Below are 24,749 nucleotides of genomic sequence, written 5' to 3' on the forward strand. Positions count from 1 at the left end.
CAAAAAACTTATTCTTCAAAACTTGAAGGTAGTTTTCAGCTTCATTCTAAAATCTGCTGTGAGGACAATTGGATTATCCTTATACCATGTGCCCTCAGTAGGTTTTATGTTCTTCTGTTCCTCCCCAATACTCTTAAATTTCATGATTCATGACTAGATGTTGTGGATTCATATTCATTTAGGTAAAAACACACCTGTGTTTCGGATTTGGGATGCTCCTTATTGTTCTTTGGACAATTCCTGCCCTACACCCTGCCCGTCCCCTTTTCTGAAACAGATGTTTGTGAGTCAAATCTTCTGTCTGCTATACTGATACTTTCACTGCTTAATTTGTTCTTTAATATTTTCTTCCTTCTCAGGTTTTCGTCCTGGTTGAGTTGTTCTCAACTTCATGTTCCAGACGTTGTTTTCATTTTTTGTTTGTTTGTTTTCATTTTTAAAACAATCTCTTAACTTTCTAAATATTTGTAATGTTCTCTGATTGCTCCTTTTTAGGATATCCAATTATTTTTTGGATGTTGTTAAATTAAGAGTTAATAGCTTGCATAACTAAGTTTTCTCCTCTATCTTAAATTACCACCTTTTCCTATTTCTTCATTCTTATGTTTCCTTGGATATTTGGTGAGTCTTGGTCATGTGCTCAGAGCTGAATGAAAGCCTTGTGTGATTATTCTAATTAGGCAGTATGGCTTCCTGCTAGTGACGTATAACCAGGCCTATTTTGGGCTGGGTCTCTCTCTCTCTCTCTCTCTCTGGAATGGGTCATATGCCTGGGAGCTTTGTGTAGGGACTAACTCAGAGGTTTGAGAGCAGTCACTTAGATTGAGTGGTCAGAGAGGCCACTGACAAGGAGCTGACCCCAAGCCCAAATTAGAAAGCCTTTATCCTGCTCATTTTAAGGTTGTCGTAACTTTGGTTAATTATTTTTGTCATCCATTGCGTATCTCTTAAACTGGTTTTTCATTTAGGAAAACCCTACTTATTAACAGAAGACAATTTCATTCAATATTCAGAGCAGAATCAAAAGTAAATAAAAAGATGTGCAATTCCATATTATCTGTTGCCAAAACCTTTGGGTGAAAATATGAACTTTATTCCTTATCCTTCATACTGGACTTTGTTAAGCTTTAAATTTTCCGACAAGATGCTTTCTCATATCTTTACTTACAAAAATAAAAAGGGGAAAAACATAGCTGTGGGTGATCTGCTGAAGAACAAAGGTAATAAGTCATAATCTCCAAGTCAAAGTATGCCCAATACTTCTGTTTAGCAAGATAGAGAAACCGTTTATTTGAAAGAGACATTATTTTTAAAGCCAAACATTTATGAACATTAATCTCTGAAAGAATGAAATACAGGACTCAATATTGTCCTACTGGACTACATAAACAATTTGTTACTTGAGTTTGTTAGCTGAACCATAACAAACTACTCTTCAAGCCTCAGCTCGAATCTCATCCTTTATAATGAAGTCTTGGACACGTTCCAACTGAATGTGATCTCTTTAGTCCATTTACATACTTAGAGATTTCTCTCTCTCTCTCTCTCTCTCTCTCTCTCTGTCCTATAATTACTAAGTATACTGATTTGTGTGCTAATATTATAATTACTGCTACACAGTAATCTTTGTCATGAGCAAAATTTTAAATTTTATTCATCTTTTTTCATCTCTTGCAGTTTTTTTTTGTCTAATAGATACATAAGCAATATTGGTCAAGAGACTAAAATGATTTGGGTTTCCTCACCATGCAATAATCTGTTACTGATTTTCTCAGCCAAAAGCATTGCTCTCATATCTGGAAAGTTGCACTCCTTTCAGATTTCTTGAAGCTACTTTTAGGATGGCAATTTGGATTTTGATTGAAATATTTTAGTTGAAACTTGGATGTTATTAATAAATAATTTGAACCCAAATACTATTTTCTCTTTTTCCACATTTATATTATTATAACCCAGGAGAGTGAAGAAATTTCTAATCTGTATTTATCACTTTCAATATTGTTAAATAAGAACAAGTAACAATAAACATATATTTATGATCTGGAAGAGTTTAGTTCATTGTTATTCATTTTAAGTATGCAGCTAGAAGAGGCAAGTTTATAAATATAAGTGGTTCCTATAAATAGAGGTTTTAGACTATTTGCATTAAGCTGTCATCAGCATGGGAAAGATGCTGAGAGCTACCATAAATTTGAAATTTTACATCAATTGCAGTTTTTATCACAGATGTACATTTTATTGAAGCTTATGCTATTATTTTCCTATTATTGGGATTATTTTCCTCTTTCCTAACTTAAAACCACTTTAAAACTTCCTTGATATTATAATTGGTTATAATATTGTATTGTTATTGCTTATTGTTTCATGATGTGAAGTGTAATTGAATAATTTACACATTTCTGATGCTGTATATATTTTCAGAAAAGCCTCAGAAAATCTCCAATCCTGAGGGCTCCGAGTGATTTTAAATTACTTTTTTGTGGAGCAGATGACCATTCATTGATGTTAGAAATGGTTTCTGTGTGGCACCATCAGGACAATTTTCCATGCTGAAAGCGAGGCAGTGCCCAGCTTCTGTTTCTACAGCACTTGACACATCTTTACAACATGATCTTTGTGCCGTCTTTGTTGCCTTTAAAGGATTCTTTCTCCTTTTCCCTCTGTCTAGAGAAGGGGAGGTATTGTATGACTTTTAACCTCCACTCACTAAATACAGATGAATGAATGAGGTTTGCTCTACCAAAGACTGGAGGATTTTTGAAGGTTTGTGGCCAGAAAACAGTGGCTCAAAAATATTTATTTTCTGATGCCCTGTAAAATAGCCATTAATGTTGGGATTGCTATCACTCAATAGATTATTGTTTTAATAAACAAACAAAAAAAGAATTCAAGGATTGCTATTTTATTACAGGCTAGCTCAAGAACTTCATGTATCATTTTCACTTAAAACAGACAACTATGATATGAACAAAGATTTGGGCATTTTACTTGAATTCATGAGCAAAGGGAAATTATAACTGGGGGTTATTATACTTCAACTCTGGTTTTAATCAGATTGATCTTTTAAAAAGTTTTAAATTAATGTAATAATCTGGTAATTTTGCAAGAAACTACTCATCAACAATGTTCTATTAAATCAATCGCTCGGTATATTCTTTAAAAAGTAATTTTATTGGTGCATTTTAGGTATACGATATCATGATAGTCATCATTGGGGATTTTTACCTTTACATAATCTGTCCTGGTTCTTATATTTTCCCCATTCCCCTGCTGTCCCTTCAGCCGCTCCACCACTTCCTGTTTACAAAGACTTTGTTTCCATTTTTTTCATTTTCTCATATTAATTCCATTCCCTTCTTTCCTTTCCCCTACCCTTCCCCTTCCCCTTTGCCCCTTTTCTTCCTGTTTCGCATTATCTGTTATACATTTTCATCCTTATTTACACTTTCAGTTTCTTAAAACAATGACTTTGCTCTGTTAAGAGGGACAATAATTTTTACTTTCACTGAATATATATGTCAGAATTTTATGAAATATTTTATGTGTCCTTTCCAGAAGAACATTATAAAGGCCTTTCCTTGTAATTATTTTACCTTATATCTAGTGTTCTGAGGTATCAAAGTACAATTTATTTCCCAGACTACTCTGAATGTTATGTCCACCAGTGGATATGATCAAACTAGTAGAAAGTTTCCACAGTGTGTTCTGAGTGGAATTTCTTCCCAGAGTGACTGTTACTGGAATGTTTGGTTGATTGTGGCGAGTCTGACTTGCTTTTCACCATAAATGGTACAGACGTGAGTTTTCAGAAAATGGGCAGTGGAAATTACAGCTAATGCATGGAATACACCAGCCCAAGTAATTTCTTCCTTCCTTTCCTCTTTAAATTCAGTTTTTCTGGCATTTCCGAGATTGCTGTAAATGCCTACTTTGCTAATTGCAGTATGTAAAAATCAGTAGGGAAGGTATATAATAATGCTAACAGGGTTTGGCTTGAGAGAGCATAAAAAAGTATATTCACTATATCTTAAAACAATTTTATAGCAACACAAATAAAATTATTCCTGAACTTTTCAACTTGAACCCTTTCAACCGAAAATAACGTTTCAGATCACTTACCCCCATTTTAAAGGAGTGTGGTTAACCTTGACCATAGATTTATCTAATATCCAAACACACTGAGGACTGTGTACAATTACCTCTAGTAGTTTTTCTCTGACATACAAACCCTTCAACCTCTCCAGACCCTCCTTATGCCACTGTCTTCCAAATTTGAAACTCTACCTCAGTGGAATGTATATCACAACTAACTTCATTATAAAAGCACTAACTTCATTATAAAAGTACAACTTGACACGAATTCATAAATTGTAGTTTTTTCCTTTGTTCAATATTTTAAACTTTTGATAACTATTTGAGGTCTTCTCAGATCCCTCACAATTTTTCCCACTTCTCTACTAATAACTCTGTTTCTCACATCCGAAAGAAAACAAAGTCATCATTTTCCTTAGCCAAAATCTGGAAAGTCTTCTATATTCAGCTGTCCTTTCCAAATATCTCCCTAGTTAAATAGAGAAGTTCTCTGCTCATCTTAAACCTGTCTCTTTGTCAGAGTTTTGTTTCTTGTGTCCTCAGCTCACTCAGGAAGTTCCTATCATCAGTAGCTTTCTTATGTCTTTCATCTCAATTATTTCATCCCAAATAAATCATTCCAGTCAGCACTCAGACTCATTACCACCACCACTGGACCCATAACACCAATCCTTCCCTTTGCTCCTTTGATGTCAGCAGATGGCTCTACTCTTGTCTTAGTCACTTTCTCATTGCTGGGACAAAAGACCTAACACTCACAACTTAAAGCAGGAGAGGATTATTTAGGGCTATAATTTTAGATGTTTCCATCCATATTCCACTGGCTCCACCTCAGAAACACACAGTGGAAGGGTCTGGTAGAGAAGAGCTTCTCAGGTCTTCATGGCCAGGAAGTGGGGAGAGGAGGGACTTTACATACACTCGCTCAGGTCACCCCTCCAGGGACTGATCCTTTCAGACCAGACCCCACCTCCTAACAACACTTCTAATCCAATCACCTTCCAAACACATGAGGCTTTGGGGGCCATTTTGGATCTGTATTATAGCATTTCCAAGTGGGTTGTGTGTCGGAAACTTGAAATCTCTTACTCTCCTACTCACCGAATCCATTTTACCTTGAAGTCTTGCTGATATTGCCTCCTAGTGTCTCAGTATGCCCGCTTCTTTTCTTATCTTCTCTAAATACTCTCATCTATTCTTGCATCATCAGTTAACAGAAATATTACACAAGTCTTTTTCATCAAGACTCCAGCTGTATTTATATTTTTCAACTATAAGTATGACCTGTCCTCTGCTTAAAACGCCATCGTAGCTCTTCTAACATACAATGTGCAGACTAAAATAATTTCTGTAGGTGATGAGAATCCTGCACGGTCTGAACCTATGTGCACTGCCAGTCTCATCTCATCTGCCTCTCCCCATTCTCCAGTCCTGTCAGCCTTCTCTCTTTAATTAAGCACAGAACTGCGTCCTTCTCTAATGTTGGTGACATTGTCTCTCTGGATTCTAGCTGTTTTCACTCCTCCCCCTCCCCCTCCCCCTTTTTTCCTCTTTCTTCTCCTCTCCTTCTCTTCCTCCCCCTCCTTTTCCCTTCTGTACATATTAACTTGGTATTAGAATTTTGGCTTCAAGAACTAAATTTAAATGATGACTCTAACAGAAAGAATGATCTAAAAGGTCCGGTCACCTCTGTGAAAGGTTAAAACACATGGGCTGTTATCAAAGCTGTATCTCCCTTGGATGTTGGTAGCCACAACAGAACAGCTAGCTGTTAAGTCAGATGGAATGTGTATGCTTTGCTTGTGTTCTGATAACTTCAAAATGAGTGCCAAGAACGTCAAAATGGCTGCCAGAGTTCTATCTCCAGTGACAAGGCCAGGATGACCAGGATTGAACAGTACTTATGATTCATCTAACAAAATTGTGGCGTGAAGGTGAAAGATGACCTCTGCTCCCCAACGGGTAGAATCCTATTGATTATTCAAGAAAAATATGGCCTTACTTTACTTCTCAGGGTAGGAATTAGACCGTAGTTACTAGAAAATACAGCCTTTTAATGTTTATGAAACTATTTTATCTCCTGCCTTGTGGGATAGCTCCCTTAATCCTTAGGGTAGGTGTGAGGACCATTTTTCAATTTATTTTTCGTGTAAGTGAAAAAGCAAAGAGAAAGATTATAACTTGGCCACAATATTTGAGTGTCAACGCCAAGCTGAAGCAGCCACATAGTCTAATTTCTGTGTGGATCCTCATGGGATTGGTATAACATTTAGTACTACACTGTTCACAGTGTGTACTATTAACATATTAGTGAAGTGTGATTTAGTGGGAAAATAACTAGCAGATGTCATTGGGGAGTCAATTTTCAGCTGCTTTTCAACAGTGCAGCCCTCTATTCAGCATCTGAATTGACCTATTTTTAGTTGTGTTTGGGAAGAAGCCCAGAGTGGTTACTGTACACATTCTACAACCTTCTGTTGGGTGTTCCTTGCCCTTTGTCATCATTCGAATGTTTCTGATATTATCTGACTCAGAAAATCCATGTGTAAGTTCTCTGACAGATCTTGGGTCCTATTTAATGTCAGGATGTTTTTCTTAAAGAGTTTGAAAAAAAAAAGCCCTAAAGGAATACATGTCCTCCACTTCACTTGTGACGAAAATACCCAATAGCAATACATGACAGCAATTACTTTTCCCATCTTGATCTCTTGGAAGGGTGTGTGCCAGGCAGGAATGGCTGAGGTGGGTAACCTCTCCCTCAAGACCACATTCTGGGCTGCAGGAAAGTCTTTCCAGGGTGGGACTGGATGACGGCTTGTCTCCTTTCTCAGCATCCAGGTTTTCTATTTGGGCTGGACGCTGTTCCCAGTGAAGAGACCGAAGTGTCTGCCGGCCACATGACAGGGAACTAACCAGTCACAGGCTGTCCTGGGCATTAAACACAAACGTTTGTGCAGGACGGCAGGTGAATAAAGTCAAATTTCCACTGCTGCCACCACTGCTTCTAGCTCTTGCCTGGCTTGCGAGGGATATGATGAGGGAGGGAAATGTTGTTCAGAAAAGAGAAGAGGGTAATTTCAATTTTCCTTGCATCTAAAGGCTGCCGTAGCTCAAGTGTGTACCCACAGATAGGACTCCAAGAGCTCTCTGCCTTAGTCTGCTTCTAGGGTTGAATTATTCTGGACAACCCCCCCCACCATGTATCTATCATCTTAATCATTTTACAAATAATTTTAAGACCTCAGATGAGTCATTAGTAATTCTGGTATATTTAAAATTTAAATTAATATCAATGGTCTTTATTCTTTGTTCTACAGATTCTATAGTCATGAAGCTGCTCACGTTATAAACCTTTATGTTTTCACTTTTTTTTTTACATTTATATCTTGACTCAAAACATGAATAGTTCTCTGTCTTTATTTGCTCCATCTCTTTTCTGTCTCGCAAGTACCTTGTTTGAAATATGCTTAGTGTGCTCCCACAAAAGATAGGTGGAATCATGTATAAACTTGCATTTCTACCAATTTGAACTTTAAAAAAAATCCTTGAAAAACATTTTAAATGCTTCATGAGAATTATGTGTTGTAGTTATTTGTTTTAAATACTTTATTACTAGTCTAAAAACAATGAACAGAGGTGCTTCTATTGCCAGAGGGATAAATACACTTTTCACTTTCCTAGAGCGCTAGACTTTGAGTATCTTCTTGACTGTAGCTTGAAAAATAGATGGCATTGCTGGTGGCTGCAAAGGTTCAAAATCAGTGGTGTGTGCGTGTGTGTGTGTGTGTGTGTGTGTGTGTGTAGTTGAGGAATGGAAGATAGGTGGTAGGTACCAGAAACTGAGGTTTCCAGGTCACATACAAACCAGGAACCACCTCTGTTGATAGTGATTTCTGCTGAAATTGGGCCTCTGTCTTATCTCAGTGGAAATGTAAGAGACTGGTGCTGTGACTAGTGTTTTAGCAAATGTATGCAATATCGACTCATTCCAGAGAAAGAATCTCTGTGTACTTTGTTCCCTATCCGGCATCTATGGTCATGTGTGTGCGGTACATCAGTAGTTAGTAAGCTAACTTTTGAGAGAGTGAATGAGTGGGTGGCTGCAGTGGCTTAGAGGGCTGAGTCAAATAATAATGCCCTAGAACTAATCCCCTGTGCAGCTAGGGCATACATGGATTCATTTCAACATGATGTTTTCATGAATATATTAAGGTCATCAAGCAAAGCTTTGTATATTAAACTTATTTTTGCAAAACTTCAGGTCCCAGTTCTATAGCACTAAGTATTTTAGGTGATGAAAATTCCAAGATGAATACAACACTAAATCCCAGCCCTGTCAGATTTGTGTTTTAGTTTAGGAAGAATGGCAACAAATCATCCAATAGATTATGCTATGTCAAGTTCTGGCAAGTGCTATGAAGAAAAATCAAGAGAGCCCTCTCTGAGATGACATTTAAGGAGAGAACTGAAGAAACTGTAGTGTGAATCCCATGTCTGTCTAAAGGAAGAATGTCTCAGGCAAAAAGGGCACTGAGGCTTCGTGCAAGCAAAGTGCCCAGTGTGCTCAAGACTTGTCAAGAGAGCCAACGAGGCTTGAGAGGAGGAAGCAAGGCTAACAAGAGGCATGGGATTGATCACTGCAGGTTTGCAATTCATTATAAGAGAAAGGAGACCTTCTAAATGACTTGTTACTGGAGCCATCAAGAAGAGAGACAAGGGCTTTTGCTACCTTTTGGCTGCCATGAACTGTTCTATGTGATGCTCCTATGCCAAGCTACTCTGCCTTGGAGCCAGCTGATTATGGGCTGAAACCTCTACAAACTGGTTTAGATTTAGGATTTGTTCCTAGTGTCCAAGACTTTGACAAGAAACTGACAGAGGCTGATGCTTGCCTACAGATCTTGATAGAACACCTAAAGATTTTGACAAGCTCTAAAACAGTAAAGATGGTGAACAGAGAAAGAAAACTGAAACTCTCAGAGACAACAAATAGCATGGTAGAATCAATTAAATACTGTATCTTGTTGCTGTAGATTGCTAAAGACCGGAGTAATGTGGAGAAGCACACAGAGAGATGTTTAAGTACTGCTAACCCTGTAGATGCAATATATCAACCTAGCCCCTAGGAACCTGTGGTCGGCACAATGCCTTCCCAGACTGTCTCACCTCCAGAACCTGTTCAGTTGTGGAAATCAGAGCAGCATCCGTCTTCCCTACCCAGTGGGCCTGTGATAGCAACCTTGGGACATCATCAGACCCCAACACCAAATAGTACAGGTAGTGGGCATTCACCACCTAGCAGGAGTCTGACTTCTCCAAGCCATGCGAACTTGTCTCCCCAAAACAGTCCCAGAGGTCTCGTACTCGAACAGTGAAGGTAAATTCTACGATGCTGATGAGTTTCATCCAATCAGCCCATCCCCATCATAGGTTCTTCTGGTCTGCATCAGTCTTGACCCACAACAGCCTGGGAGCAAGCCTGCAGCGTGCAGACACCTAGACTCCCTGAACTCTGCCACGCCCAACGGAACAAGTGATTCACATGATGTCAGAGAGCACAACAGGGAGGCAGAGTCCATGCGGGAGCGCAAGAGCGGCATCACGCACCTCTCGTCACGGGTTAGGCTCAGAATGGATCTACGGTAGCTCTTCCAACATTCATTCCTGAAAGAAGATCTCTTTTGGAGCTGTGTGCGGGCTTTTTTTTCACCTTCGGCCGTGTTCGTGAGCATTAGTGACCAGAAGGATCCCAGGGATCAAGTGGTTCAAATGGATCAAATGAAATGGCACCTCTCAGCCTTTCATGCAGGAAGGAAAAGATCAGTTGCCAAAAAGCCACACAACCCCATTTTGGGTGAGATCTTTCAGTGTCACTGGACGTTACCAAATGACACTGAAGAGAACACGGAGCTAGTTTCAGAGGACCAGTTCCTTGGGTTTCCAAAAACAGTGTAAAATTCATGGATGAGCAGGTTTCCTGTTATCCACCAATTTCAGCCTTTTATGTTGAGTGTTTTAACAAGTATATGCAATTCAGGACTCATATTTAGATCAAGTCAAAGTTCCTTGGGATGTCAGTTGGGGTTGACATAGGGCAGGGCTGGGTCTCATGTCTAGGCTGTGATGACGTTCCATCCTCACATTCCCTAATGGTTATAAAAGGTCTGTGCTCACAGTGCCCTGGGTGGAATCAGAAGGAGAATGCATTATTAATTGTTCCAAAACAGGCCATAGTGCAAACATCGTCTTCCACACCAAGCCTTTGTATGGGGGCAAGAAATACAGAATGACTGCTGAGATTGTTTTCCTCCAAATAATAAGAAGACTTTTTGTTCAATTGAAGGGGAATAGAATGGTGTGCAACGCATGCAAAGTATGCAACAGGGGAAAACACAGTTTTTGTAGGTACTAAGAAGTTGCCTATAATCAAGAGGAAAGTGAGGGAGTTGGAAGATTCAAATGACTATGAGTTCCCTTGCCTTGGGAAGGATGCCACTTTCAGTTAAAATCAGACATTGATGCAGCAACGGAAGCAAGGCACAGATTTGAGGAAAAGCAAAGAGCAGAAGCCTGAGAAAGGAAGGGGAAAGGAAATTCTTTGGGAGACAAGGGTATTCCATGAAGGTGGAGAATGCTGGGTGTACGGTGAACCATTTCTGAAATGTCTTGGTGCTACAAAGCGAAAGGCTGGGAAGAGCTGAGTTCACACCTGATGACCCAGGTGGTAGCTGCACCTAATGAAGCTGCAGACAATCTTCCTTAGGGAGAACCTATCACTCCCTTCTTACTGCAGTGGTTCCTATCTCAGAGATCCTGGATTTTCTGATGCAGATGGACAATTAAAGCAGGAAAAGGCTTATGTTTGCTTCCTCTGGAAGTTACAATTTTGACTTAAGTCTGGAGAAAAACTTTAGGTTTTGAGACAAGATGTCTGCTCCTTTTCCAAACCCAATGCCTTGAAAAGCATTTATGTCATACCCTGAACTGTAGTTCTGCTTTTAAGATATGACATGCAAAGTGTTTCCTACTTTATGTGTCTTGGGTCCTCTATCTGTATCTATATCTACATCTGCACACACATAAACAGATACACCTTGATGGCAGATTTTCCACAAATACTCACCTGCAAATTGATGTTCCTCAGAGTTGTTTTAGAAAATTAGCACAATGTATTAAAATCAAATGTTAGGAAATTTCATTGTTTCATCTACAACTTTTATTTTAGAATTGAACTATTAAATTTACCTAAACCTGGATTACAGTTTAATTATTCTTAAGGTTTCATAAAGTAAATTTTCTAACCTTAAAAAAAAAAGAAAAAGATAGAAAAGGGCCTTCTCATTGCCTCTAGGGATGATAAACCATTGGAACAACTCTATACCTGTATCCATTATAGATACTTGAGGTACTGTTATAATTACCCAGGACAATGTATTTATAATCAGATTAAGTACAAGAGACACAAAGAGGCACATAAGAGAGATGACATTGTACATTGTCTCCAGCCCCCTGGCAATACTCATTTTTAAACTTTTCCATCAGATGTATTATTATTTCAGACTCTAACATCAGCTAGAATTTTCTTGGTAGGTGTTTCAGCCAGGATTTAGATTCAGGAGATTTCCTTCTAGGACTAAGAGGCAAAAGCTTGAGTAGTAATGTAGGCATGCCATATTTTATCCAAAAAGCTCTGAAACTGGTGTTATAAATCTGGTTTTCAGGTCAACTTCTGATAAACATTGCCATTTGATGTTGGTCAAATTACACTCCCTCTTTGGAACTTAGATTCACCATTTGTGAAACCGTCAGAGTTTGGCTAGATGCACTCTAAGGACTTTATTAGGATTAAAATCTGTGATCCCAGCCTATCTTTCTATTTTACTTCAGAATTTTTTCCACATTACACTTACTTGTGATTTGCCTTGTTCATGTGCAGCTGATTAAGAGTTTGCTTTAAATATCAGTTGTAGTAACAAAGTACATTTATACCCAGGTTTGCCTTGTGACCGTGATTTTAGTTATCATATGCTATTCTGCTTTTGGGATGCACCTTGAACTTACCATTTAGACACACTGTGCATTGATAAAGTGCTTCTATGAGCTGCTGAAAAAAGGGTTTCATTGCACCTTCCACCAAACTTAGACAAATGATAAATTTCAAATGGAAACTTAAACTAGTGTGTGGGGAAGATAATTTTTGACATACAATAAATAACAGTAAATGACTTTTTACCTTTGCCACACATCTTCTTCAGTTATTATTTTTTTTAGCAATAGAAAGAAATTATAGTTGAGTCTCATTATGTTCCACCAGAGATTTTATCTTATATTATAAAATACTGGTCTGTCAATTTACCTCTTGGTAAATTTTCTGCTTACTAAAAGCATTTTGATTATTAAGACTAATATCTTAATTCTTTGTTTTCAGAGCTATTAGATGAGGTATAGTTGACTAAGTCACTCTTCTCATAGTTCTGTCCATTCTGGATTCTTTCCTGAAACATATTCTGATGAGTGCAAAGATGAAATTCAGGTTCCATCTTAAGATTTATGAAGACTTCCTCTATTTCAGGTGACATTCTATATTTGTGTTGTATGCCATTAGAAAAAAATTCTCTTTAAAATATAAGAATCAGTGGATGATTGGAAAGTAACAGCTGTTGGAACATTGAGGAGTGTTTGGGTAGAGGAAGCAACATCCTGGAATATGTATTTTTAAATTTAATTTGTTGTTCCAAATAAATTTGTTTTTGGAAACAATCCAGAGCCTTTTATATAACAGGAATTTAATAGATGATTTTTGAACTGAAATAATCAGTGCACAGTTTGACACATAGGTAATTCATTCTGTAAAGCCTCCTGCACTGCTAGAGTTTTAGCCCCAACTCTCCAAACATCTTACCAGTTAACCTTCATCTCTCTGAGCTTGTGTGTGCCAAACATGGGGACAATGGGAGACATATGTTACAGGATTATTATAGGCACTCAATTAGATCATAAGATGTTAATAAAATATTGACAATATATAAATAAAACTTATTTTGCCTCGGTGCACTTTGGATGTACAAAAGCTGTAATATTCCCAAAGTAAAAACTATCAAATCACAGGTTGGAGGTCTGCACATTTAACAAAGATCCTTTACCAGAAGGGACTTTTTTATAGTTTCATAAAAGGATTCAGTATTATCTGGTGTCTACTTGCAGCAAAATCTCTAGCCTACTATTTGAGAATTCATTTTCTTCAAATAGGTTTAATTTTAGCTTTCCAGTGAATGAAAGAGGCCCTAAAAACCAACAATAAGACGGGAGCCAATACCTGACTTTATTTTCTTTGTCAGTGACGAAGTTGTCTCCTACGCTGAGGATACTGTAAGTAACTTTATACTTGAAGTCAAAGGACTCCTTGTGCTGGGTCTCCACATGTCTAGTGTTACTCGTGCCTCAAGCAATTTAAGAAGTCAATAAATGAATGATTCTGACCATCTTCTATTTATATTACCAAATTAGACTGACAGAGTTGTAATGGAAAATAATTCATCTTATAATCAAAGGTCCTTGTGTTTAAAATTCATACTTCACTACTCAGCTGACCTATGTCTTCATTTGTAAAATAAAATAATAAAATAATATACTTATTTCAAAGACTTGGAGGTTTAATGTGTTCAGACTTCATTTATACAGGCTGAGAGTTTAAAGGAAGATAGAATCAGTTAATGAAGAACCTTTGATGCAATCTAAAAAATTAACGTCTGATTTAGAGGAATTTGGAATATAAATTAAGAGTTTTTCAAATTATTATATTTGATAAAAAGTATGTGAAATACAATCATCAATGCATACATATATGTATGTGTCTTGCTTTCTTTTAAATATTAATTTAATAAAGCACATTTATTTTTGGAGAAATTGAAAAGTATCTCCTTACTTCTCTTAGTCAGGATAATATGACATTTATTTAAAAGGTCTAATATTTACTAGACATTGCTACTATTTGGTTCCATGAAAACCTTACTAATGTCTAAGAAAGCCACATGTGATCTGGGATTTCTTGGCAAGATGATGTTGACTTTCATTAAGACTGAATCGCAGCACAGACCTTTAAGCCTTTATCTGCATCTCATTAATTGGCGTGTAATTTGGGAGAGTGGCTATTAATTATACAGAAGATGGCGAGTGAACAGAAAGGATCACTCAAAGGCAAACAGTGCTTAAGCCTGACTGTGTCCTCAAGCATCGTGCACCTCACCTAGCAGCCGTTAATTTGCCTAAGTGCTTTGGAATCAGCGTAGTAAGGGGTTTTAAAGGGCATATCTAGAAATAACAATAATGTCTAGATTTTTCATTTAATTTAATGTTAAAGCATTTTTATTAAGCTTCTATGAGTATTTGGTTTAAGTGACAGGAAAGGAAAATATGTGATGTGATAGGAATGAATCCTGAGAAAATACAGGTGAATTTTTATTAGCTGAGTCCTCCCCTCCCATAAATATGACTTTATACTCTTCTATAACCCACTGCAAACTAAAATCAATTTTTTTCTTTAGTATATAGACACAATAAGAAACAATTCTAATACCTGTTTTTCCAGTGTCATAAAGTAGATTGTGCCTTGCAAAATACACCCTATCTGAAAATCTACATTCTGCTTTCCATTCTATTAGAGCGACATTGCGTAGAACACATCATTGACATGTTCACATGATGTACAGATCATTATAAACAAACTAAAACCGTGTGAACTTTCAGTTGTGCAGCAAACGTTTTTGAAGTTTGGCTATGTATTTACAAATTTGGTCTCTTTAAATTTTTCCCTGGATTTTTAATTGACACACAATTGTACATATTTATGGGCTACAGCGTGACATTGTATTACATATATACAATGTATCCTAGTCAGATCATATATACAATGTATCCTAATCAGATCAGGATAATGGGTGTATCCATTACCTGAAACTTTTATTATTTTGTTGTATTGAAAGCATTCTGACTCTTTTTACCACCTATTTTGAAATATTCATTAAATTGTTGTCAACCATACTTATACTTACCTTGTAAAACAATAAAAGTTATTGCTTTCATCCAACTGTATCTCTGCATCTTTTAACCACCCTCTATATGAACTCTTTTCCCCTATACTCTTCACAACCTCTAGTGACCACTATTCTACTCTATACTTCAATGAGATCAACTTTTCAGCTTTCATTCATAAGAATAGGGAGTATTTGTGTTTCTGTTTGCATCTAATGTTTGTATCTATATGGTTTTCCATGTTGAATTTATTTTCCTTGATGTAATTTAACAAACTTACACTAAATACTAAGTACAAAATACATTGTGCTACCAAAAGCCATTTGCATGGAGAAGCTGAAAGTTAATGTTTTAATATGTACCTTGGGAAAAGTGGGGTAGACAATTTTTCTTCTCCACTCACGGTGGGAATAGTATGTAGGCCTCTGATTTGACTGGTTTTTCACTAATTCTTAGGACTTGTGGTTTAGTGTTTTGTAAGGGACAGACATTCCTCACATTTTGATGGGTCAGAAACAAACAAGAGCCAACAATATCGAATGTGGGTTTTTATGAAATGCTAGGCATTCTGTGACAAAATCCCTGGTGTATTGACCAATGTGTCTTTAAACATTTTCTTAAGATTTTCCAGATTCTAAAAGGCAGTATTTTCCAAAGTGCGCACCACAGATAGTCTACCTATATCTGGCAAACATGGAGCATTTGGTCATGTAGATTTTGTGGCTCTTGTCCAAACTTGAGTCAGAATGTCCAGGAGAGGAGACTGGGAATCTGCATTTAATCCACTTTTTTGCTCTTAATCACTGATTTAGCTGGCATTTTAGGTAGAATGGTGTATTTCTATGAGGAATATTTATAAATGATGGATATTACATTACAGTGAAATCAGTAATATGTATCAGTATTTATCTTATAACTACTGTATCTTTTTAAATGATTATCTTTGGGTTGATGGAAGTAAATTGATAGTTTTAAGTTCTTTCCTATTTTCCTATAAACACTTCAGACATTTAGCTCTACCTAAACACACAGGTACATATGTGTACATTTACACACACTTGCACACACACACATGCACACACACACAAACGAAGGTAAAAGGTGGCATATGTAAGATTAGATAAGGTGGTACAAGGTTAGAACCAGATTTCTTGACACAATATTAAATACCACTGTATTTAATGCACTTTATATTAATGCTATGAGTTAATCAATAGTGTCTACTAGATGAAACATTACTTAATGTAATTAAATTAATATGTTTATGGTGCATATTTTCTTCAGCTAAGCATTAGCTAATTGTAGTTGAGCCATTAACCACTATACTGATTGCATATAAACATAGTTTCTTAGTCTTCACACACATTTAATCTGAAATACTTCCTTGTGATTGTCAGTAGCTTTTCTTTGCTTCTGACTAATCATCAAGCGTAAGTGGAAAAATTTTCTCTTGAAGAATTTAACTCATTTCTTTTTTACCCAAAGAATATGTAATTTCTATGCGTGACATAAAAGATTTTCCAAGATTCTCTGGAGAAATGGGTAAACAATATATTTTTCACCATCTTCAGTACTTTTATCTTTTATGCAGCAGTGGAATCATTTAGATAAAGTGCTCTTGAATGCTACTTGTACCCTTGAGTACTAATTGAAGGTCAGCCAGAAATACAAGGTTGCACAAGATGTTCTGTAACTAATGCAGTAGGGGCGGTTTCTGTCCAGAGGAGGAAAAAAAAAAAAGAAAGAAAAGTATTTCAACCAAAAGACCAGTGAAACATTGCGTATGCTTTTATTTCTTGAAGAAATAGAGTCGAAGCTGTACTTCTTTCCCTTTATCACACACCCCAGGCGTTTTCCTGAGTAAAGATTCTTAGCACGTGTTGTCCTCTGCCTGTGTGGAGCCCCCACCCCTGGAAAGCTCTTTCTCATCCTTTAGGCCCCAACTGAAAGACTTCTCAGAGAAGCCTCCTTCATTAGCCTGCTTAATTTAGATCTTTACTTTAGCCTTGTGTTTGCTTCATTCTTATGACTTATCACTACTCATATTGTGTTGTTTGTATGTTTACTCATTTCTTACCTGTTTTTCTCACTGGGTTGTAAGACACTTGATATGAGAGAAAATAAACATTTTCTCATAAACATTTGTAAATTTGAATACCAAGAACCTTGCATAATGCCTGACACATCATAGACACTCAACATATATATTTGTTTAGCTACAGAATAGATGGATGAGCAGATGGACCATTAATAAATGCTTTTGGATTACAATAGAGGGAGAAGGGGGAGGAAGGGTGGGGAGAGAGAAATCCTCAATAGTATGCTGGTATGAAATGGTGCACTGACTTGCTCAGGGGTAAGAGATGGATAAACCCTCAGAGTAATTTTCTATTACTGGGAATTCAGCTACACAATTTTATATGTATCCTCACTTCTAACTAAATCAAAGTATGAAAGAGCTGCAACCCTCAGTATGCCTTGTTTAGCCAAGAACATACTAAATCTTCATGGAAAGACAAAATTTCTTGTATGAATGAGATTGGTATTTTGACTGAATTAAATATACAATTTGAACATATAAAACTTCAGTGTTATCTGCTGCATGGAATAAGTCAAAAAAACTTTAAAGGGACTTCATATATATATGCCATAATCAGTCCCTAAGATTAAAACCACTCTGAAGCCTTAGATCCAAAAGGCCAGTTATCCAACACCTTATTCTCTAAATTTACGCTGCTAGTCCTTACCAGTATGTTTGGCTGAAGGGCTGTCTGTGCTGGGAGTATTTCTGCTGTCTTGGCAAATCTCCCTCTTATTTCATGCCTGGCTCAAGTCAACTTCCCTGGCAAAGGCACGCTCTGCTATTCTCGTCCACATTTGTCAACCCTGCTCAGAACTCTTTTAGCTCATACTGTCTCCCAGTTCTTTGGTCCTTAATCCTTTGTATGGTCGTTCATCTCTGCCCTTACTGAGATGATGTGTTCAAGTAGACGGTAATCATATGAAAATCAGGCGCCGCATCATACTTTCATTTTTCTACATGTTACAGCATTCACCTGGGGCTACAGACACAAGTGGTACTTAAGGCCTCTTTGCTTAATTAATAAACCTAGGGACCTGAGATCTCATTAAACAACAGCTAATTCATCAGCCCTTCAGTGGGGAGAGATTTTACTTTTAAGGATAAGGAAAACATGCTAAGCAGAAATAACTACTTGATACGATTATAAGAGATAGAAGATCAAAAGCAAAAAAAAATTAGTTGCAAAGATCTACAATGATAGAATTTTCACTTATACTTGGTTTGATAATTTAATTTTGAAAATCCACAAAAGCTTAACTGATTCCATTTTAAAAAGAACTCCTCATGCTGAAATCCATTAAAACTTAATGAACATAAAATGTGCATAGAGCATCATCACTACAAACATGTGGATTGTCATTTTGTTCCATTTAGCCTAATTGTCTTTCTGAAGGTGTCATCACAGACTGTGTGCTTTTGTTTTTGCCTTTAAGTAGCTAATAAAGCCTAAATGTATCTAATTCCCCTTCATAGCCCAGTGTCAGTATACCATCTGCAAACTTGTATAAATATATTTTTATCTCTTTCACATCCTTTTATGATCCGAGAGATAAAATCCATATCAAGATTTATACACTGTAGTAACACTTCTTTTTCTTTAACCCAATGCATAGCTGTAGGGACTGAAACTAGGGCAGTGCGTTGGGTGGAGGTTGAGGGGCGAGTTCCTCAGGGTCTGAGGTTAATAATGCTCTACAAACCGGTGCTTATGATCTTACTTTCCATTCGAGGTGGTCTTTAATCATCTATCACTCAACAGAGTGCAGTGGACTAAAATCCCTTCATTAGATCTTTTCCTGAAAGGGAAAAGTCTTCCTGTGCCAACTTGTTGGCTTCTGTTTTTATATTTTAGTGTACGTTCACCTTGTAAAGATAAAAAAACAATGCATTTTCACTCAAAAATGTATTAAATAAAAGGTCTAGCCATACCAAGCCATAAGTGTCTCAGAAAAAAAACTTCATTATCTGTTTAGACCTCAGGGTTCCAGAAAGGTGAAAGGATCAAAATTTCTGTGAGTGAGAAGGGGACACCTTGAGGACACTGGACACTGGCTCCTGGAAAGTGTCCCTTCCTGGTCTCCATCTGTGGCATTCCAGGGCGTGATGAACCAAGTTCTTATTGTCCATTCATTCTGCATATTTAGAAGAAGGTAGCCTGATGTTGCGTGTAAGATACAAATCCTTGACGATAGTAGCTCTTCAGCCTAAATGAAACTTAATGTCTGATCCAGGAACTCTCATCGGAGAAGGCTGAATGGCAGCAGCTGATGTCCTCATCCCCACTGCGTGCGTGTCCGTGTGTCTGTGTCCAGATAAATATGGGAAAATGCTCTTCACCCCCCACACACTCATGAGGCTCTCCACATCAGGCCTGTAATGGCCTAAAACCGAGTAGGAACACCTCTGTTTTCACCCTTAAATGGGCAGTTCATGCACACTGCCATCTTCAGTGCTTGCTGGTGATATAGTGGCTGTGTCTTGGTCTAGTGCCTTACACGTTCTCCTGGTTCTTCTCTGTCTTAGAGGCCGTCTTATCTGCTGTGCCCTTTTCCCCATGCACCACCCTTTCATCTTAGACGGTCTTTGTCCATGTGACCAGATCTTGTGGCCAGGGACTCATGCTTTCCCATCTCATCATGAGTCTGAAGTCTTCGTTGTTCTCCCTGGTGACTCTCTCATGTGACACTCCTGATTCCTTTGTCCTCTGTGAAGGGTATTTCATTAAATGCAGATCTTGTAAGATATTTTTTAGTTATGGTGTTTATGAAATCTTTATGTCATACATCCTGTCCAACCTGATCATGCCTTATCAAGAATTTAGTCTTGTCAACAGTGATTATTCTAGACAGACATGGTGGTGCCTGCCTGTAATCCCAGCACTCAGGAGGCTGAGGCAGGAGGATCACTGTGATTTTGAGACCAGCCTGGGCTACATAGTGAGTTCCAGTTCAGTCTCAACTACATAGTGAGACAATGTCTCAAAAAAACAAAAAATAAAACAAAAAAACCCTAATGATTGATCTTACGTCCTGCTTCTTGCTGCAAAATTATATGAGTTTCAAAGGGAATGCAGTCCTATATTATGTAATTCAATTAAATTTTTATGAGGAATTTTAGAAAATATAGAACTCCATGCATAGTCTTAGCTACCTATAACTGCACCTTCAAGTAAACTGAGCAAATTTTGCTTATTACTATGTCTATAAATTATTCTTGAATAACTCACTATTTTCTGCATACAGAGCTCATTTCTAGCCTAATAAATGTGAAATGTTTGTTTTAAAATTGATGCTAAATTTTTAGATAGTTTTAATGCAATTTAGTATCTTCAGAATTTCAAAATGATTATATTTTTTAAATCCCTTCCTCTTTCTAATACCTATTGTTGGGTAAGATTTCTGCTAGAAGTTCTCAGTAGACTGTTGTCATTTTGCGAAATCTCCTTTCCTCAATTTCTGTAAGCAGCGTCTTGACTGAAAGCCTTATTACATTTCCTAGAAGAATGATGAGCCGTATCTCCATAGTCCATCCTCTCTCCAAGTGATTGCTTCCACAGTAATTTTTTAAAAATATGTCATTCTGCATAAGACACTTTTATGCTTACGATCTTTCAGTGTCTTGACCAAAACCAGACTCCATAGCAATATCTGCTCCTACTTACTTCTCAGTGAGAATTATCCTCCTCTCAATAAAACCCAAACTCCCTGTTTTTCTCTCTAGAATGACGTTCTATTGCATGGCACCATGACTTTTCATGTGTTGGCTAGTTGATGTGGAGTGTTCTTATTTTGTGTGTCTGGCAAACTCCTATCTGTGCTGAATCCTTAATAGACTGACAACCCTTGAATCTCCTATAATTATAAAAATTGCTTCTTTATTCCTAATAATTTAATATGACAAGTTAGAGTTTCATTAAATCTATTATACGGCAAATGGAATGGCCTGGCAAATAGGATTTTTCAACAGCCTTAACTGGAAGTGGTGCCTTTGAGCATATGAGGTCCTTTCTACTGAGTTAGAAATGCTCCTGCCTGGTCCTCCTCTGAATCATAAGGAATGGAATGAGCCAGCTGGGGTATATCATTTACCCTCCTATAGATAGGAGGAGCTAACTGGTCCTTGGTCTGACTTTGCCTTGGTGATGCTGTAAACTTTCTTATGAGTTGGATTTATCAGAGAAACAATAATTCCAGGTGAAATGTTTTAAATGTGTTATAGTCACTCCTACCATCCAGTGCCCTTGATATAGTCCCTGTTTCTAACTTTTGCATTTGAATTGTAAAACATTAGAATTCTTTGAATTATTTCCAGTGAAAATTAAACAGGCCCCTGTGCACATACGGTCCCTGGGGCCTGTCACATGTGGGTGGGCAGTTGGTATACTTTCTAATTGGAAAACAACGTGGCATTGCCCTGGAGGGTGCATCAAGAGAATGTGATTTGGGACAGGAAGGCTCTTTTCACTGACTTCACAGATTTCCAGTGACCTTTGAGTGTCCTTTTCCTGTATCAAAGATCTAAATTGATTATTTATACCAGAACATATATTCCCAGCATGAAATACAGTGTAGAGAAATAATGTGAGGCATGATGCTGTGTTGTGAAGGCCTTGCAGAAAACATTATAGCAATCGAAACCTGGGGTCATTTTGCTCCAAAAGTTAGATATCCTCCATCCCTCCATGTTGACCCCCAAGGACAATGAATACAAGGAAAAGCATTCCAAGGATAGTTTATATTTTAATTACTCATGAGCCACAGCGATAAAAAATAAGCAAACCGTAAGGACAGTGCTTTATTTGGGTGGGGATTACTTTGGACTGGCTGTGCCCTTGTGAATCCTTGCTACTCACCCTTGTGGTAGCTTGAAACAAAGCAGCCCACAGTTATCTGTACTGTAGTTTTAATATAGGCAGACAAGAAGTAAAACACATTAGTGATTCATTTAAAATATTTTAAAAAGAATTCAATGCTCACAGCATTTTACCAGCTATACACATTTCAGTGGTATTCCCTTCCTTTAAGTAATTATTCTTTTACTTTTGGTTGAAATGAAGATTGAAAACTATCAAGTTTATTATGATTACAAAACTGCTAATATAATATAATATACTAATATAATATGACCGGGGCGACAATTTCAATTTAAAATAATTTTCTTAAACAGACATATGTGTAAATATCAAGTCATTTTATTGCCCAGTATGGCAATCATAAGTATAATAGCTAAAAAGTAAAACAACTTAATTCGGGAGAATAAAAATTACAGTAGACTTTTAAATGGGCGGACTGAAAGAAAAAATCTGAAAGTGGTTTTCACACAATCTCAGTCATTTTCTTTCTCAGTCTTTGTTGTCCTTGTTTTCCACTTCAAACACAACGTACTGCCTTTCTAGAATAAAAGTGTTAATTACTTGTATAGGGTTTTACATGCTGTGAGCTATTTTTATACAAGCCTTTTGCTTGGGAGGGATTGTAATTATTTTATGGACTTCCTGTAGTTCTATTTCAGATGAAATAGTTTAAGTAATATTAAAGGTATGTCTTTGATCCAAAGCAGTTTTAACTTATAATAATATCTAATAAAAAGATTCTAGTGATTTTAAATTATTTAATATACTGCATTTTCCCAATGAAATTTTAATAAATTCTCATTTTTCTTAAATTAGATACATACAAATACATATTTTAACATATATATATGTATGTACATTTTAAAAGATATAAATATATAGCTCTTTTTAATAGCTTCGCAATTAATGTGCAATTCAAAAGTATTTGAGAGTCCCCAGCATCTTAGACACTATGCTCTTTTCTTTGAGAATATAAAAATAAATTATATGTGATCCTGAAGATCAAGGAGTTTCAATTATTTCATATGTATCTATATGTACAAATAATGATAAAAGATTACATCCATAATACTGGTGGGGTCTGCAGTTGATCAGTCAGTATTTGGACTTTCCTTTCTTATGCATTTGTGAATTTTTACAGTTATTATATATTATCTTAACTTATATAAATATATAAAATATGTTAATGTATTTGAGAAAAGAAAAACATTAAGTATATTTGATGATTTATTTTTTAGGCTTAAAATTATGGTTAGTTTCTCCAATAAAACTGGTGTAATTTATATTTATTTAGCTAAAAGGTAAGAGAAATGTCCATTAGTTTCATGCAATCATTGGAAAAATTGTGAGTGATTTATCAGTAAAAATGTAAATTAGAAATTAGTGAGAAAGTTATTATATTAAAATTTTAAACCAAAATTGAGGTTTAAAATTGGCTTAAAATGTATCTATGTCTTATATATTTCTCTTTCGCTATGCTCAGCATTTAAACTTTTAGTTTGTTACAGGGAGCTGAAGTATGATTCTGGCTTGCCTATTTTAAAAATACAAATTTGTTGTTTTTAAAGCAGTTTTGGTTTCACAGTGAAACTAAGAAAGAGACCTGCGATTCCCCACACTCCGCTCACTCCGCGTCTGCAGAGCCTTCTTATTACCCGCACCCTGCAGGGGACAAACACTTGCATAGTCAGGGAGCCTGTATCAGCTCATGACAATGACTCAGCCATCCAGAGTCCAGAGTCCACTCTAGAGCGCCTTCTCCGTGTGATGTATCCTGTGAGTTTGGACAACTCTGTCAGGACGTACACCCGCTTCCCGTGTCACGGAGGATTGATTCATGCCTGTACTTTTAAAGAAAAATCGAACTTTTCTGGCATACTTTGAAAATGATATGTCTGTGTTAAAAAGTGTAACAAAATACACATGGCTTGTACATTTTGATGTTTTTGCCTCATCTTCATTTTTAACCTAATAGCTATTTCTAGAAAATAAAGATTAAATTGCTAGACTGTAAGTGTCTTGTTCAAGTTTTTTAATGCTGTGTTGCACTGTTTTTCAAAATTTATATTCACAGATGGTGTGACTAAATCTTCTTTATTTTTTATTATCAGTTATCATCCTAGGGGACAGTATTTTTCAATATTGCCTATAAACATAATACAATGCAATGTATTCTTTAATAAATGAAGTTTGTAATTTCCTGTAATTCTAGAAGCACATGTGCATTGTATTTCCTATCATAGTAAATTTTCTATATTTTTTTCTATTGTATTTTTCCTAAACTCATACTAAGCTTAAATATTCTTTGGTTTCTGGGGAGATTAAAGAAAGTGCTCTTCCCTTTTATGAACCTATGATGTGGCCCATGAAAGATTTAGCTCAGTATATGTTTATAAATGCCAGTGTTATACCGAGTGGCGTGGAGGACGCTAATGATAAACCTATGGAAATTGCTTTCAGGTGCTCGGGTGCACGCGAATTCATTTCAGTGTAGCTGTTTAATGTTAAGCTAATGTTTGATGTTCAGACCCATGTATATATGAAAGGTGAAGGAAGAGTGTATCCAAGAAGCGTGTAATACAGCTTCCAAGAAATGAATGTAGCCCAAACTGCTGTTCCTAAGGTAGAATGGTAATTATATTCTGATTATCCCTCTGAATTACCACCATTAGTCATCAGTAAAGATCCAAT

The 24,749-nt window shown here is 36.7% G+C and overlaps 1 protein-coding gene and 1 pseudogene across 1 annotated transcript in view; both read left to right on the forward strand.

The window, feature by feature from the left end:
- Chsy3 (chondroitin sulfate synthase 3) overlaps nt 1-24,749 on the forward strand; it is a gene marked incomplete at its 5' end in the record, with an annotated part of 226,213 nt that overhangs the window by 36,062 nt on the left and 165,402 nt on the right. The window lies entirely within an intron of this gene.
- LOC104864349 lies at nt 8,951-10,793 on the forward strand (annotated as a pseudogene).

Source organism: Fukomys damarensis, unplaced genomic scaffold (assembly GCF_012274545.1).
Source record: "Fukomys damarensis isolate Sample0158 unplaced genomic scaffold, DMR_v1.0_HiC HiC_scaffold_3, whole genome shotgun sequence".
NCBI classification, from domain to species: domain Eukaryota; kingdom Metazoa; phylum Chordata; class Mammalia; order Rodentia; family Bathyergidae; genus Fukomys; species Fukomys damarensis.